Source organism: Eulemur rufifrons, chromosome 27 (assembly GCF_041146395.1).
Source record: "Eulemur rufifrons isolate Redbay chromosome 27, OSU_ERuf_1, whole genome shotgun sequence".
NCBI lineage: Eukaryota > Metazoa > Chordata > Mammalia > Primates > Lemuridae > Eulemur > Eulemur rufifrons.
The window spans coordinates 4,370,366-4,386,478 of record NC_091009.1 but is presented as its reverse complement, the minus strand read 5'-3'; the positions used below and the strand labels follow the sequence as shown (position 1 = coordinate 4,386,478).

At 35.4% G+C, this 16,113-nt stretch overlaps 1 pseudogene; it reads right to left on the bottom strand.

Annotated features, from left to right (window-relative positions):
* Nucleotides 1-90: 90 nt before the first annotated feature.
* LOC138375858 (centromere-associated protein E-like) overlaps nucleotides 91-16,113 on the bottom strand; it is a 37,122-nt pseudogene continuing 21,099 nt past the window's right edge.

Below are 16,113 nucleotides of genomic sequence, written 5' to 3'. Positions count from 1 at the left end.
CAAAATGCTAGGTCTTAAGGCTGGCTATGTTCAGCATTAGTAAATACTGTTATGCTGTTTTCCTATGTGGCTGAACCATTTTACATCCCCTCAAATTTTAGGCACAGATAAATCAGACATCCAATCAAACAAAACCCCACAAAAATACCTTTTCTCGTAATTTTCTAAATCTATTTGCATATTTGATATTTCATCTGTCTTCTCAGAAACAATTCCTCTGAGTTTATCGATAGTTGCCTGGTGCTCTTTCAGATGCACGTAAGCAATTCTTAGTTCCTCTTGTTTTTTTAGATCCTTTATCATTAGAGAAATTTTAAGAACAGTGACATATCTTAATGTTAACTAGTACTTTTTTTTATACAGTGATACATTTTCTTAGTAAAAATAATAACACTTTTACTCTACACTTTTGTTGTTTTTAGAAAGTTGTAGGCTGCTTCTTCCCTTGTTCTCATCTCCCCTTAATCTTCTCCTGCTTTCCATGAAGGAAACACATAATATTTTTTTAAGTGTTGCATACTATTTTGACGTATCGCTCACATTTACTTGGTTTCCTTCTAAGGAACATTTAAATTATTTCCCATTACAAACTACTACTATGAACAACCTTGTGGTATATATACATATACACATATTCATTTAACATTGATTCAATATATATGTATGATAAAGTCCATAAAGAAAATGCTATTTTAAAATTTTCAAGAACAATACCAAATTATGCACTTAAAGTTTATACCATTTCACTCTTGCCAACTATACTGCTCGTTTCAAAGAAGGGTTCATTGCTTTAAGAAACAATACATTTACTTGCTAGGAAGAGGAATGATTATAACTTACTTTAGCTTCTGTTTCTCTAAGGCTTTCCCTAAGTTGTTCTCACTCCATTTTGAGAGTTTCCTCTACTTTTCTTAGGCTATTAATTTCCTTAGTAACAAACCCTATTTCCTCAACGTTTTCATGAAGTTTCTGAGTCAACCTTAATTTCTCCATTTTAATACTTTCCAGAGTTGAACTCTGGGCCTCTAATTGTTTCTTCAGTTGCTCTGTTTGATACATAGCTTCCCCAAGAACAATTTTTTTCTTTTTTTTTTTGAGACAGAGTCTCGCTTTGTTGCCCAGGCTAGAGTGAGTGCCATAGCGTCAGCCTAGCTCACAGCAACCTCAGACTCCTGGGCTCAAGCGATCCTACTGCCTCAGCCTCCTGAGTAGCTGGGACTACAGGCATGCGCCACCATGTCGGGCTAATTTTTTCTATAGATATTTTTAGTTGTCCATATAATTTCTTTCTATTTTTTTAGTAGAGATGGGGTCTCGCTCTTGCTCAGGCTGGTCTCGAACTCCTGAGCTCAATCCACCTGCCTCGGCCTCCCAGAGTGCTAGGATTACAGGCATGAGCCACCACGCCCGGCCCCCCAAGAACATTTTTTACTTTAAGAAGTTGATGTTCTTTCTCCTGAAGTTCTTGGATCTTGAGATAATCATACAGTAAATTAGAATATCAATAGATGTACATAAAATCTATATAATAGTCTCTGAATAGGCAAATCTTCACTTGCCTTCAATTTTCAGCCAATTCATGTCTTGTTTCATTACACAAAATATTTGATTCAAACTCTCTGTTACTCAGTAACAACTTAAAACAAAATACCTGTGCCTTTAAGGCAGCATCAGAGTTTTCTAACTCTATTTGCATATTTGATTTTTCATCTCTTTTCTGTGACACAATCCCTCTGAGTTTATCAATAGTTTCTTGGTGCTCTTTCACATGTTATGTGAGCAATTTTTAGTTCTTCTTGTTTTTCTAGGTCTCTTACTATTAGAGAAAGAAAAATAATACACTGAGAGTAAAATAATTCACATAGTATAGAAAGATCTAGGGTAGGAAGTACACATCTTCCTACCCGCTTCTGAGGCCTCCCAGTCCTCACCCACACTACTCTGCAACTTACCCCTTTCCCTAATAGGACACTTCGAAATCAGCACTCCACCCCTACAACACTCTATCTGTGGTGTAGTATTCCATGATGTGAATGTGCTGCATCTATTCATCCAGGCCCCTACCAATGGACGGTTAGAAGTTTTCCCATTTTTTGTTTGCTTTATGTCATTATTGCAACTTGCTGTAATAAATATTCTACAAATATCTTTGAATAGTTATGCAAATGTGTGCAGGATGAATAGCCACGATTGAACTTTTTGAGTCAATAAATAAACTTATTGAAAAATGTGGAAGGTATTACCAAATATACTCCCTCCAATCTTCCCCAAGATCAGACCTATTTTACACTCCCACTAATGCTATGGCCAATTGTTCTTTAAGGACACAAGGTCTTAGCTCCTGGGGGGTGGTAGGAGATGGTAACTCACTCGAATTATGGTTTCTCTTGGGTTTTCCTTGACCTGGTCTCTCTCTACTTTGAGAGTCTCCACCGCACTCTTAAGGTCATCTCTTTCTTTTGTTATAGATTTCATTTCTTCCAGGTTTTCATGGAGTCTCTGAGTCAATTTAACATTCTCCATTTTTATATTTTCCAGAGTTAACTTCTGGGCCTCAAATTGCTCCTTCAAGTGTTCCATTTCATGAGTTTCTTCTTGAGCTTCCTTGACAGCTTTCATCTTAAGAAATTGATCTTCTTTTTCCTGAAGTTCTTGCATCTGAGAAATCATAAAATCAGTTAAGATACAAGCAGAGTCTTTTAGGAAAACAGAATTATTCCTAAATTAAGGCAATCATCTCCACATTGTAATCTAACTTATGTTCTGTTTTCTTTCATAAGGGATATGAATAACACAATAATCAGATGTCATTTTCCAATTTAACAAAACAAATCCTACGTTTTCCTGTAATTCAACATCTGAATTTCCTAAATCCCAATGAATATTTGCTATTTGAGCTGTCTTCTCTGAAATATTCCCTCTACTAACAGTTTCTTTGTACTCATTCAGATGAATGTAAGCAGTTCTTAGTTCCTCTTTCATTTCCAGTCTCTTTATGATTAGAGAAAAATTAATAAAACTTAATAGTGAACATCATTGTCACCTTAACATTATTTTTATATCCAAAAAACATTAGAAGAGAGAAACTTACTTTAGCTATAATGGCTTTAATGTTTTCCTTCAGTTGGTCGCTCTCCATCTGAAGGGCCTCCTGCACCCTTTTCAGCTCATCTCTTTCCTTTTTTTTTTTTTTTTTGAGACAGAGTCTCACTCTGTTGCCCAGGCTAGAGTGAGTGCCGTGGCGTCAGCCTAGCTCACAGCAACCTCAAACTCCTGAGCTCAAGCGATCCTCCTGTCTCAGCCTCCCGAGTAGCTGGGACTACAGGCATGCGCCACCATGCCCGGCTAATTTTTTTCTATATATATTTTTAGCTGTCCATATAATTTCTTTCTATTTTTAGTAGAGGTGGGGTCTCGCTCTTGCTCAGGCTGGTCTCGAACTCCTGAGCTCAAACGATCCGCCCACCTCGGCCTCCCAGAGTGCTAGGATTACAGGCGTGAGCCACCGCGCCCGGCCCATCTCTTTCCTTAATCATAATTTTTATTTCTCTTGACTTTATTGAAGTCTCTCAGTCAATTTGAACCTATCACATTCTAAATTTTGTAATGCTGCGTCTTTGGCTTTGAGATACTCCTTGAATTGTTCCAGTTCGCTCATTTTTTTCCTCAGTCTCACTAATTTCTTTTACACTAGTAAGTTCCCGTTTCTCATGAAGCTGTTGGATCTTAAAAATAATTATGTATTAATAAAAATATACATATGAACACATATATATTTATTTAACGAAAAAATTGCTTTGGAAAGCAACCTTGTTTAAGTATGTTAAACAGTAGTCTTCATAATCTAGTTAGCTACACTTTGCCCAGGTTTCTTCCCACTACTCCTTTACCCACAATTTACCTTTTTCTCTAATTCATCATTGGTTGTTTCTAACTTGTTTTGAATGCATGATATTTCAGTGTCTCTCTCTGAATGATTCACTCTCAACTTATCAATAGTTTCCTCTTATTCTTTCAGGCAACAATGAGCAACTTTAAGTTCTTCTTCCACTTCCAGGTGCTTTATTAGAGGAAATTCTGAGAAATTTATAGAAAAATTATAACCATTATACTATAACTAACACCATTTTCCAAAGCTGTAATGCTTATGAAAATATTTGCTTATAAAATATTTATAAAAATATACGGTGAAAAGATGAAACCTACTTTAGCTACAACTTCTTGTATGTTTTCTTTGAGTTGGTCCCTTTCAGACTGAAGAACTTCCTGCAGTCTCTGTAGGTCATCTCTCTCCTTAGCTGCAGAATTCACTCCATCATAACTTTCTTGAAGTCTCTTGGACAAATTGAGCTTTTCCATTTCTATTCTTAGTAGTACTGAATCCTTGGCTTTCAACTTCTCCTTTAATTGCTCCATCTCATTCTTTATTTTAGTAGTCTCATTGTCTTTTTCTTTCATATTGAAGGACTGTGATTGTTGGTCTTGAGACTCTTGGATCTTAAGAGAATCAAACAACAATACAGTTGATATTTGGAGAGATTTTATTTTAGGGGAAAAGAAATCAGAATACTTCCTAAAACAATTAAGGTAGGATTCAATGACTCATTTACAGAGCAATCTTTCCATCCTCCCACTCTTCCATTATTCAGGTATTTAAGACTTTTTTACTGAGGGCTCACTCTGTTGTCAGTATCCTATTAGAGGTCAGAGACAAAATGATAAATAAAACTTACATGATCTCTGCCTTTTGCTTACACTTTTAGGAACAAAGATAGATTTTTATGTCGTATCTTACCAAATAGAGGTGCTGAGGTCTCCCCAGGCACTAGTGTCAAACCTAACCTATTGTGAGTCATGAGGAAGGCTTCCTAAGGGATGAAAGCTACAGCTGAGATCTGAAGAATAACAATATTAGTTAGGCAAAAAGGAGTAAGAAAGCACTGCAGGTGGAGAGATCAGTGTCTGAAGGTGATGAGATGAGAAAGAGCAACCAGTAAGTGTTGCTGGAGCACAAGGAGCAGGAGGAAGAGTGAGCTGAAGGAAGTCTAGAGACCAGGAAGGTCTGGGACCCAGGGCCTTCCAGGCCATGTAGAGGATCCTGGTCTTCATTTTAAAAGCAACAATAAGATATTAAAGGAATTTAAGAAGAAAAGATCACTTGGGCTCAGAATGGAAACTGGAGTAGAGAAGTGTGGGAATGAATGTGAGGAGACCGGTTGGGAGGCTGATGCAGAAAGAAATGATGGTGGCTTGGAATAGGGTGGTGGCAATGTGGAGAGAAAAGTGGGAGGATTTTAAACACACACACACACACACACACACACACACACTCACTCTTACACTCTCAAATCAATGAGCTTGGTGCTTGGATTACAGAATGAGCAGAGAGGAAGGGATACCACCAGTAGGGATAACTCCTGGAAATCTGACTCAAGTAATGAGAAAGACAGTCGTCATGCTTTATGGGATGCTGGAGGAACAAGTTTAAAGGAGAAAAGAAATGATGCATTTTTGGCTTTACCCTTTCTTGTAATTTAGCATTGCTTTTTCAAAATCATTTTTGAATATTTAAGAAAACAGCTGTCTTCTCTTATAAAATATTTCTTAAATGGGAGGAAAAGATGACAGTGACTTTAGCCAAAGTCTCTCTAATGTCTGCTTCCAGGTGGTCATCTTCAACTGCAAGTGCTTCTTTTATTATTGTAAATCATCTCTTTCCTTAGTTAGAGATTTTATTTCACGACTTTCTTGAAGTTTCTCAGTCAACTTGAGCCTTTCTGTTTCTATGTTTACCAGTGTTGTTGAGTCCTTGGTTGTGGACAGTTCTTTCAATAACTCCAATTCATTTATTGTTTCCTGAGACAAGCTGACTATTTTCACATTGGAAAATAGCTCCTGTTCCTCATGAAGCTCTGTGATCTTATGATATTGATAAAATACCAAGGTTACTGTTTGAAGATCACTATTAATATCATAATTTTTTTAAGGGAAAAGATCAGGATACTTTCTACAACAATGAAAGTGATCTCGAACCCTCAGAGCCTACCTTGGGTCACAAACTCCTATCCATTTTCCCTCATTTCCAACTAAAGCTATTCATGACTTTTCTGCTAGGCATTTTCTATCATAATTTTCTTTCCAGCTTAGACCAAAAGTGAACCAATCTTTACGCTTTACCAATAAACTGTTGATTCAGTCAGTTGCACCCTTATTTCTATACTAGTTTCCAAATGCTACAAGAGAAAAATCAAAGCAGGCTGTATTCCAATAACTATATGGTGCCCATTTTCAAATAGGTCCCCATGCTACTTTTCAATTTTTCTATGTGTACAGATTTATTACCCTTTCCATGGTCATTAGTGATACCATGTAATTTTGCATTATCATATTTCTGTATTCACCATATTGGACTTGAGGGATTTCGATATGTCTATATCAGGGGCACAGAACGATGTCTTATTTATATACATAGCCTCAATGTTGGGCACAGAGTAGGTGTCTAACACGTTGTCCCAGTTATCTCAATGTTTCATTTCTCCATAGCATTTATCATTATCTGATGTTATCTTGTACATTCGACTACTTAATTATCAACTATTTTCTTCCACTACAAATGGATCATAGAGATTTTGTCCACCTTGTTACCATGGTATTTCCATAACCTAGGACTATGCCTGACACATTAAACACTCACCAAATCCTTACCAAATAAATGAATGAACTATAACTTAGCCACTACTTACTTCTTATCTTTTCTTTAAAGGAGAAAGGAAGGAAAGAAGTGTCAAACAATGAGAGGAAGAAAAGACATACCTTTTCTTGTAATTCAGTTTTGGATTTTTCTAAGTCCTGCTGAATACTTCTTATTTGAGCTGTCTTCTCAGAAATGCTTCTTCTTAGTTCATCAGTAGTTTCTTGGTGTTCTTTTAGATGCATATGAGCAATTTTTAGTTCTTTTGTTTGTAGGCCCTTAATTAGCAAGTGAAATTTAAGAAATATAACAACACTATCCAAACATTGCCTCCCCCTTTCCTCAGTTTTTGAAAGAAACATTTAACAGATAAAGGAAAAGGATATAACTTACTGTAGCTTCAATTTCTCTTATATATCCTTTAAGTTGGTCTCTCTCTGTTTCAAATGATTCCTGTAATTCCTTCAGATCATTTCTTTCTTAGGTTATAGATTTCATTTCCTCATAATTTTCATGAAGTTTCTGAGCCACCTTAAGTCACTCCATTTCCATACATTCCATCGTTAATTCTTGATTCTTTAACTCCTTCTTTAAATTCTCCATTTCATTCACATTTTCCTGCCGCTCACTCATCTCTTCCTGTACACTAAGAAGTTCTTGCTGTTTTTCTTGAAGTTGCTGGCTCTTAAGATGTATAATTTTTATAATTACCATTTTGTCTACATTCTCTCAAGATTCTTATGTAAAATCATTAATAGCCCTGCCTCCCCTCCCCACAGGAAACAGGCAAGTAGCACTAAAAATAAACTAATCTTCTAGGCATACATGTCTGTAGAGGGCTGAATAGTGTCCCACCCAAATTCATGTCTACCTAAAACCTCAGAGTATGAATTTCTGTGGAAACAAGGCCTTTGCAGATGTAATTAGATTATGATTAAGAAGAGACCCTACTGAGTAGTCTCTCAATCCAATGAGAGTGTATGTACAAGAGACTGAAAAGGACACATAAAGACCCAGATTAAAAGGTCATGTGAAGATGGAAGCAGGGACTGGAGTGATCCAGTAATAAGCCAAGGAATGCCAAGGGTGGCTGGGAGACACCACAAGCTAGGAAGAGGCAAGGAGTCTTCCCTAGAGCCTTCAGAAGGAACATGGCACTGCTGACACTTCAATTTGGGACTTCCAGTTTCTAGAACTGTGACAGAATAAATTTCTGTTGTTGTAAGCTACCAATTTTATGGTAATTTGATTTGGCAGCCCTAGGACACTGATAGAGGTTCATTAGGGAGGTAAGGGGAAAATGAGATAAAGTAAAAAGGCAAAGAGACTAAATGTACATATATGGCTATCAAATAACTAATTCCTCACTCTCTTAAAAATTTTTTGGATAATTTTACTTTCATGTCTAATAAAATGCTTATAAGGGGTGACCCCCCAAAATACTGAGACATTGACCTTCACAGGCTATTGATTTTACTTCTTTAGGAGAAGTATGAAATAGATATAAGGTTTTAGTAAACTCAATTAGGTGAAATGGTGAGAGGGATCAGAATTAAAAGAAAACACACATTAGGAAAAAAACACTTGACAGGAGAACAATAGAAACCACAATATATTATCTATAATACATGTGGCACTGCCCTCAGCTTATCTAGAAATATCTTTGTGGGTGCATTTTAGAATCACCCAGGCTAAAATGCCCAGGTTGTTACAGGGGTCTTAACTCTTACACAAATATTACAACAGCACTTTACTTCTATAAAATAAATGGTTCAGGAAACTGCAGACATCAAAGACATGGTGATAGTTATAAATCTTACATTTTAGAGAATGACTAATATATCTTTATAAGGACAGGATATTTGTTTTGTTGTCTAATGCATCTCAGTGCCTGGTCCATGGTATTACTCAATACATATTTGATGAATGAATATATATGATTTCTTTAAATGACACAGGCCATCTCTCACCTAAAGACTCTAGAATAATATAATGCTTACAAAGTATGTTAATTTAGATCTTAGTGTAAGTTGAAATTGTCTAAAATATTAGCATTAAGATCTGTTCATTTGGGAGGTACATGTTATTTCTGGATTTAGGTCTATGGGAATCAAAATACATTACTAAAAAAAGGTTTAGTCAGAAAAAATGGCCAGGAAGATAATTTTAAAAATTCACCTTTTCCTTTAGCTTTTCTTCAACTTCTGCCAGTCTCTCACAGGTCCTAGAAAGCTCTTCTTCTTTCTTTATGGTATGGCTCTTTTCTTGAGCAACTATCTCTTGTTGCTTTTTAAGTTCATCTCCAAGAATTCATAATTCTTCTCGGTTTTCAATGGTCTATAATTAAAAAAAAAGTTGATATTAAAATAAATATTAACTTATATTTATGAAATCAGGTAAAAATCAGCATTTACCTCAGCCTACAAATGAAGACATCAGGGCAAACTATTTAGGAAAAGACTAATTCAAAAAAGAAAGTGAGTCCTTAATCATATAGATGTCAAGAATATGTTCTATATATTGTTTCTTTATTGTTCAATTTACATTCCTATTGTGAGAATTAGAACTGGATTTTGCATTCTATCATGAGAGCTTAGCTCACTTCTGCCTGTAAGGTAAAAAAGACTTTGCCAAACTATCATCAACTAATAATGAGATTGTAGTTATGGGTTTTTCAAACACTGGGATGGCTTTGATTTGCAGCACTGATCACCAGCAAGCTCAAAATGGCAGCCACCCTTTGCTAGCACGTCTTGGGCTAATCCCAGTCAGTAAGCTCACACAGTGACATTCTCATATCAAGATAAAAACATAAAACAATCAAAAAACAAAACTAGCTGGAGAAAGAGAAGAGAATATAGTTTTTGTTTGTATGCTTATTTACATTCAGCTCTTTTGACCAGCTGACAATACCAAGAAACTTAGAAAATTAAAACACAAATGGTCAAGTTTGACTGTGATCCATAGTGAACTTCTCTAAATATTAATTTCAACCTATACACATTATATTGCTCCTAAACAAAGATACAGAAACTAAATGGTGTGAAAATATTGGCAAACACCAACAGTAAACAATTAAAATGAAATTAAAACATTACGACAGCATAGATAAGAGAAACATTTACGAACAAATTTAACAAAATATGTAAAATCTGTTCACTGAAAATCTACAGCATACCACTGAGAGAACACATAAATTATAGAAGAAGATATACAATGGCATAGGAAAAAGTGTTCAATATCTTTTGTCATTAGGGAAAGACAAATTACACACCTACTAGAATGGCTAAAATTAAAAGCAACAATAAATAGGAAGCGTTGGTGAGGAAGGATGTGGAGCCATCAGAATTCTCTTAATTTACTCATGGGAATGTAAAACAGTATAACTACTTTGGAAATCAATCTAGCAAATTCTCATGAAGTTACATGCACCTCCCTATGACCCAGCAATTTCATTTAGATATTTACCTTAGAGAAATAAAAAACAAATGTACATATATAAAGAGTTTTACAAGAATGTTTACAAAGTTTTTTTCAAAATAGCCAAATACTGAAAGTGACCCAGATTTCCATCAATAGGAGAAGGAATAAGGGAAAAAAAACAGAGGGACATTCATACAATGGACTAATACTCAGCAATAAAAAGCAATGTAGAAACAAGTCTAACACAAAACACTACATATTACATGATTCTACTTGTATGAAGTTCTAGAAGAGACAGAATGAGGTGAACACATCATGGCGGTATCTGGGGCAAAAGGGGAGATGAGGATCAGCTGGTAGGGGTATAAGGAAACTTTTTGGCGTGATGAAAATATTTTCTGTCTTGACTGGGGTGGGGACTACATAAGGTAAAGATATTTGTCAAAGGTCATCAGACTGTACACTTCCATCAGATACATTTATTGCTGGCAAATTATACTTAAATAAAGTTGATAAAAATGTAAAACAAAGATGAAAATGTATTGCCAATATACAGTGCTAAATCCTACCATTTCGATTTTTTCCTTTAGGTCAGTCTTCAATTGTTCCTTTTCCACTATAATACTCTCCAACATTTGTTGGAATTCATTTTCCTCCGGTATTAAAGAAAATATTTTCCTTTCTTGTTCAATTACTTCGTCATCCTTAACATCTGCAATCAGTGTTTGGGTGTTTTCAGTATCCAAATTCTTTTTTTTATCTATGGCATCCATCTAAAATATAAATACATTAAATTTGTAGTTAATAACAACAACTTCAGTAATACTAATAAAATAGCCAATACATGTATTATGTACCAGGTACTATTCTCATATCTTAACACATGTAATCTTGACTATCACTTTATGAGGTAGGTATTATCATAATCCCCATTTGAGAGATGAAGAAATTAAACTTTAGAGAGGTAAAGTCACTTGCCCAGGGTCACTCAGAGAGATATAACCAGGTTTAGCACCCAAATGGCTGACTCCAGAGTTTGTGCTCTCGTGCCTGTTCACTGATAAGAATTACTATAATAATTATCTTCATATATGATAGGTTAACCTGACTGTATGCATGTTCACTTACTTCAAACCAATTACATAATAAATAAAAGATATTTGCCTTTCCTTTGTACATATCTTCCATAAATACTTTCTGAGTTTCATATTACTAGTAGTTTGTTTTTTTACTACTATAGGAGTGGAATGGGCAACTTTGAACTCTATCACTTTACCTATTCTCCCCTACCCCAAAGCTGGAAATCATTCCCTATCCCCCACTCCCAGCATATCTATATTTTCCAAGGCAGTTGTACTCACAAATGGCTAGAGAGTGTTATTATATGTAGAGGGTAAAATAATTTTGATGGAGACCTATCTCATAATATTATGGCATAATTCATCTTTTCTTAATATACTTATTTTTATATGCTGATAAGAAAAGCAAGATATATACATTCATTTATCCGTAAATATTAATAAGTCATAACCAACCAAAGGTAACCTAATGTATGAACTCATTGGTAAAGGGAGACAGAGACTGACATTACAACTGTTAGCACAAAATTAGGGTATTATTCCATAACCTTACATTAGCCCACTACACACGTTCAGCTCCATATTGGCCACACATGTATTTAAAAGTTTTTATGATAATCTATAATCACATCAGAAAAAAATCGAAAGACAAAGGAAAGACATCTAATATTAGCAACTTCATATAACCAACTATTAGAATTCTTGTATATTTCCTTCCAGAGTTTTTTCTATTAAAAATTTTTCTTAAACATATCTATTATAATTAATTTATATACCTATGATTATTTTTAGCTTGTCTTTTCTATCTACTTAGATCATATCTATTTTCCCATGCTGTTATGTAATCTTCAAATCATAATTTTTAGTAGTTGCTTCATTCTCTAGAGTGGATATGGATAAACCATACTTTATTGAAATACTCTTTTATTGTTGGCAATATGCATGAGCTTCTGACAATGGTGAGCACAGAGCTAACTACATGAGAAATTAAGGTGGGGAACACATAATCTTTGGGATTAGTCTGTTAGATATCATAATTTAGAATGTTGCATCTTTATTCCTAAAAACAGTAGTATACATAAATACAAAGTAGACAGAGACAGAGTATTCTGTAGCAATAGCCAAAGTACATTCCAATCTGAATTTAGCCCAAAAGGCATTTCAGCTACCATGGTTATCAGTAAAAACTAACAGATCTAATTATTAAAGAAAAAAAAAATTTTGTCCTTTATAGGAGAATAAGTTTACTAACCACAAAGTTTAAAATTTTTGTTGAGATATGCTAAAGGAACTAAATTTCCAGAGACACATCGAGCAGCATTGAAAATGAGCACTCCAGGCAGATTCATGATAGGTCTACTGATGCAGCCCCTGGTGCCCAGATGGACAGAGGGACCCCTGGAAATCCCCACACCCACTCTTATATATTCATGGCCAATTCCAGCATGAACATGATAGAAAACCAAATTGATCTCAGTCTTATATCCCAGACTACAGGACCCCTAATGAACAGAATTGCCCCAAAGAATCCACAGCTAGATCTTTTTATTGACATAGATGGACGATTCCAGAATGAACTTTATAACAGAGGATCTAGCAGTTCCCAGTGAGTATAACACTCCTTTACCTTCTTTCCTCCTCTATTGCCCCTTTCCCATAGGGTCCTGTAATTGCATTTTGGATTTACTCAAAGTAGTCAGTGATTATTGTATCTTATTTTCAAAAATCTACTCAAAAAACCTTCCCATCATATAAGTAGAAGTTAAAAATTTCAAATCAAGGTCAAGTGCTTTTGGCCCATGGTTGATCCAAATTATACATAAGCCAAGACACAAGATATGGAACAAACGAAAATGTTTTTATAGGAGAGAAGTACTGAAGCACAAGGAGACAGAAACAGAAAAATCTTCTTTTCCAAGGCAGGACTGTGCTCCAGAATAAATGGGGAAAAGCAGCAGCTCATTTTATAGAATAGCAGTATATAAATGTACACAGAGATTTATTTAACCAAGGAGGTAAATGGCTTGTACACTGAAACCTAGAAATGTTGCCAGGAGAAATTAAAGAAGACACAAATGGAAAGACATCCATGTTCATGGACTGGAAGACTTCATATCAAAAAGATGTCAGTACTGCTGAAAGCAATTTACAGATTTAATGCAATCTCTGTCAAAATCCCAATGATGTCTTTTGTAAAAATAGAAAAACCTATCCTAAGATTCATATGGAATCTCAAGGGACCCCGAACAGACAAAACTATCTTGAAAAAGAAGAACAAAGTTGGAGGTTTTATAATTCCCAATTTCAAAACTTAACTGTACAGCTATAGTAATCAAACAGTATGGTACCAGCATAAAGACAGGCATATAAAACAATGGAAAGAATAGAAAGCCCAGAAATAAACCCTTGTGTATATGGTCACAAGATCTCCAACAAATGCCAGGGAAAGGGGCATTCTTGAAATACTTAATGGGGAAAGGATAGTCTTTTCAACAAATGATGTTGGCAAAACTAAATATCCACATGCAAAAAAAGGAAGTTGGATCCTGACCTTATATCATATGTATAAAAATTAACGGAAAATAAATTAAAGACCTAAACATAGGAGAATATTCTTTAAAGAAAATATAGAGGGGCTTGGCAATAATTTCCAGGATATGATATCAAAGCACAGGCAATAATTAAAGTTAACATAGATAAATCTGACTACATACATCAAAATCAAAAACTTCTGTGTATTAAAGGACACAATCAGCAGACTAAAAAGGCAACCTATGGGAGAAAAAATTTGCAAATCATATAACTGAAAAAAGGGTAATATCCAGAATATATCCAGAACACTTACAATTCAATAATGAAAATCAAACAACCCAATTTAAAAATAGACAAAAGACTTGAAATGACATTTCTGCAAAGATATACAAATGGCTAAAAAGCATATAAAGACACTCAATATCAATAATCATTAGAAAATGTAAATTAAAACCACAATAAAATACCACATCACATCCGTTAGCACAGCTACTACCAAAAAAATAGAAAATAATGTATTGCTAAGGATGTAGATAAACTAGAATACTTGTGCACTGTTGGTGGGAATGTAAAATGGAGCAGCTGTGTGAAAATCATTATGGGTGCTTCCTCAAAAAATTAAAAATGGAATTACCATATAATGCAGAAAGTCCACTTCTGGATATGTATCCAAAAGAATTGAAAGCAACGTTTCAAAGACATATTTGTACACCCAGGTTCAAAGCAGCATTAGTCACAATAGCCAAAAGTTTGAAGCAACCCAAGTATCCATGATTCTGTGATGGATGAATAGATAACCCAAATATGATACACATGAGGGGACTTCAAGAAGTTCATGGAAAGTGTATATTATGAAAAATCTATGAACAGATTTCAAAATTTTTTGCACCAAAATAAATTTATACTAACTTCTTGTAACATGTCTGAACAGGATCTAGTTTGATGCACTAAGAAGCATAAGACATCAGTTTGAGAAGAGTCCCTATCAGAGCAACATGAATCCTGCTCAAATTGAAGCAAAAACAAACATCAAATTTGTGGTGAAGCTTAGGTGGAAGAATGGTGGGATCATTGATACTTTATGAAAAGTTTATGGGAACAATGCCTCAAAGAAACTAGCAGTTTACAAATAGATAACGTGTTTTAGGAGGGGATGAGACAATGTTGAAGATGAAGCCCACTGCAACAGACCATCCACATCAGTTTGCAAGGAAAAAATTAATCTTGTTTGTGCCTTAATAGAAAAGGATAGACAATTAACATGAGAAACAAAAGCCAACACCACAGACATCGCAATTGGTTCAGCTTATACAATTCTGACTGAAAAATTAAAAGTTGAGCAAACTTTCCACCTGATGGGTATCAAAACTGTTGCAACCAGATCAGCTGCACACAAAAGCAGGGATTTTCAATGGAAATTTTAAACAAGTGGGATCAACATTTTGAAACATGGGCCAGGCATGGTGGCTCACACCTGTAATCCTAGCACCCTGGGAGGCCGAGGCAGGAGGATCACTTGAGGTCAGGAGTTCAAGATCAGCCTGAACAAGAGCAAGACCCCATCTCCACCAAAAATACAAAGAAATTATCTGGACAACTAAAAATATATGGAAAAAATTAGCCAGGCATGGTGGTGCATGCCTGTAGTCCCAGCTACTTGGGAGGCTGAGGCAGAAGGATTGCTTAAGCCCAGGAGATTGAGGTTGCTGTGAGCTAAGCTGATGCCACAGCACTCTAGCCTGGGCAACAGACCGAGATTCTGTCTCAAAAAAAAAAAAAAAAAGATCTGGAAACATTTCTTTGAAGAATTTTAACAAGAGATGGAATGTGGCTTTGCCAGTATAATCCTGAAGACAAAGCACAATCAAAGCAATGGCTACCAAGAAGTGGAAGTGGTAAAGCAGACGTAGACTAGTAAAAGCAAAGATTGGCAACAGTTCTTTGGGATACTTGAGGCATTTCATCTGTTGACTTTCTGGAGGGCTAAAAAACAATAGCATCTGCTTATTATGAGAGTATTTTAAGAAAGTTAGCCAAAGCTTTAGCAGAAAAATACCGAGGAAAGTTTCATGAGATAATCCTCCTTTACCACAACAATGCTCCTGCTCATTATTAAATGAGGACAATTCTGGGAGAGTTTTGGTGCGAAATCACCTTACAGTCCTGATTTGGCCACTTCTGCCTTCTTTTTGTGTCATAATCTTAAAAACGTCTTTAAAGGGTACCCATTTTTCTTCAGTTAATGATGTAAAGAAGACTGCACTGACATGGTTAAATTCCGAGGACTCGGTTCATTATGGATGGACTAAATGGCTGGTATCACTGCTTACAAAAGTGTCTTGACTTTGATGGAGTTTATGTTCAAAAACAAAGTTCATATTTTTAATT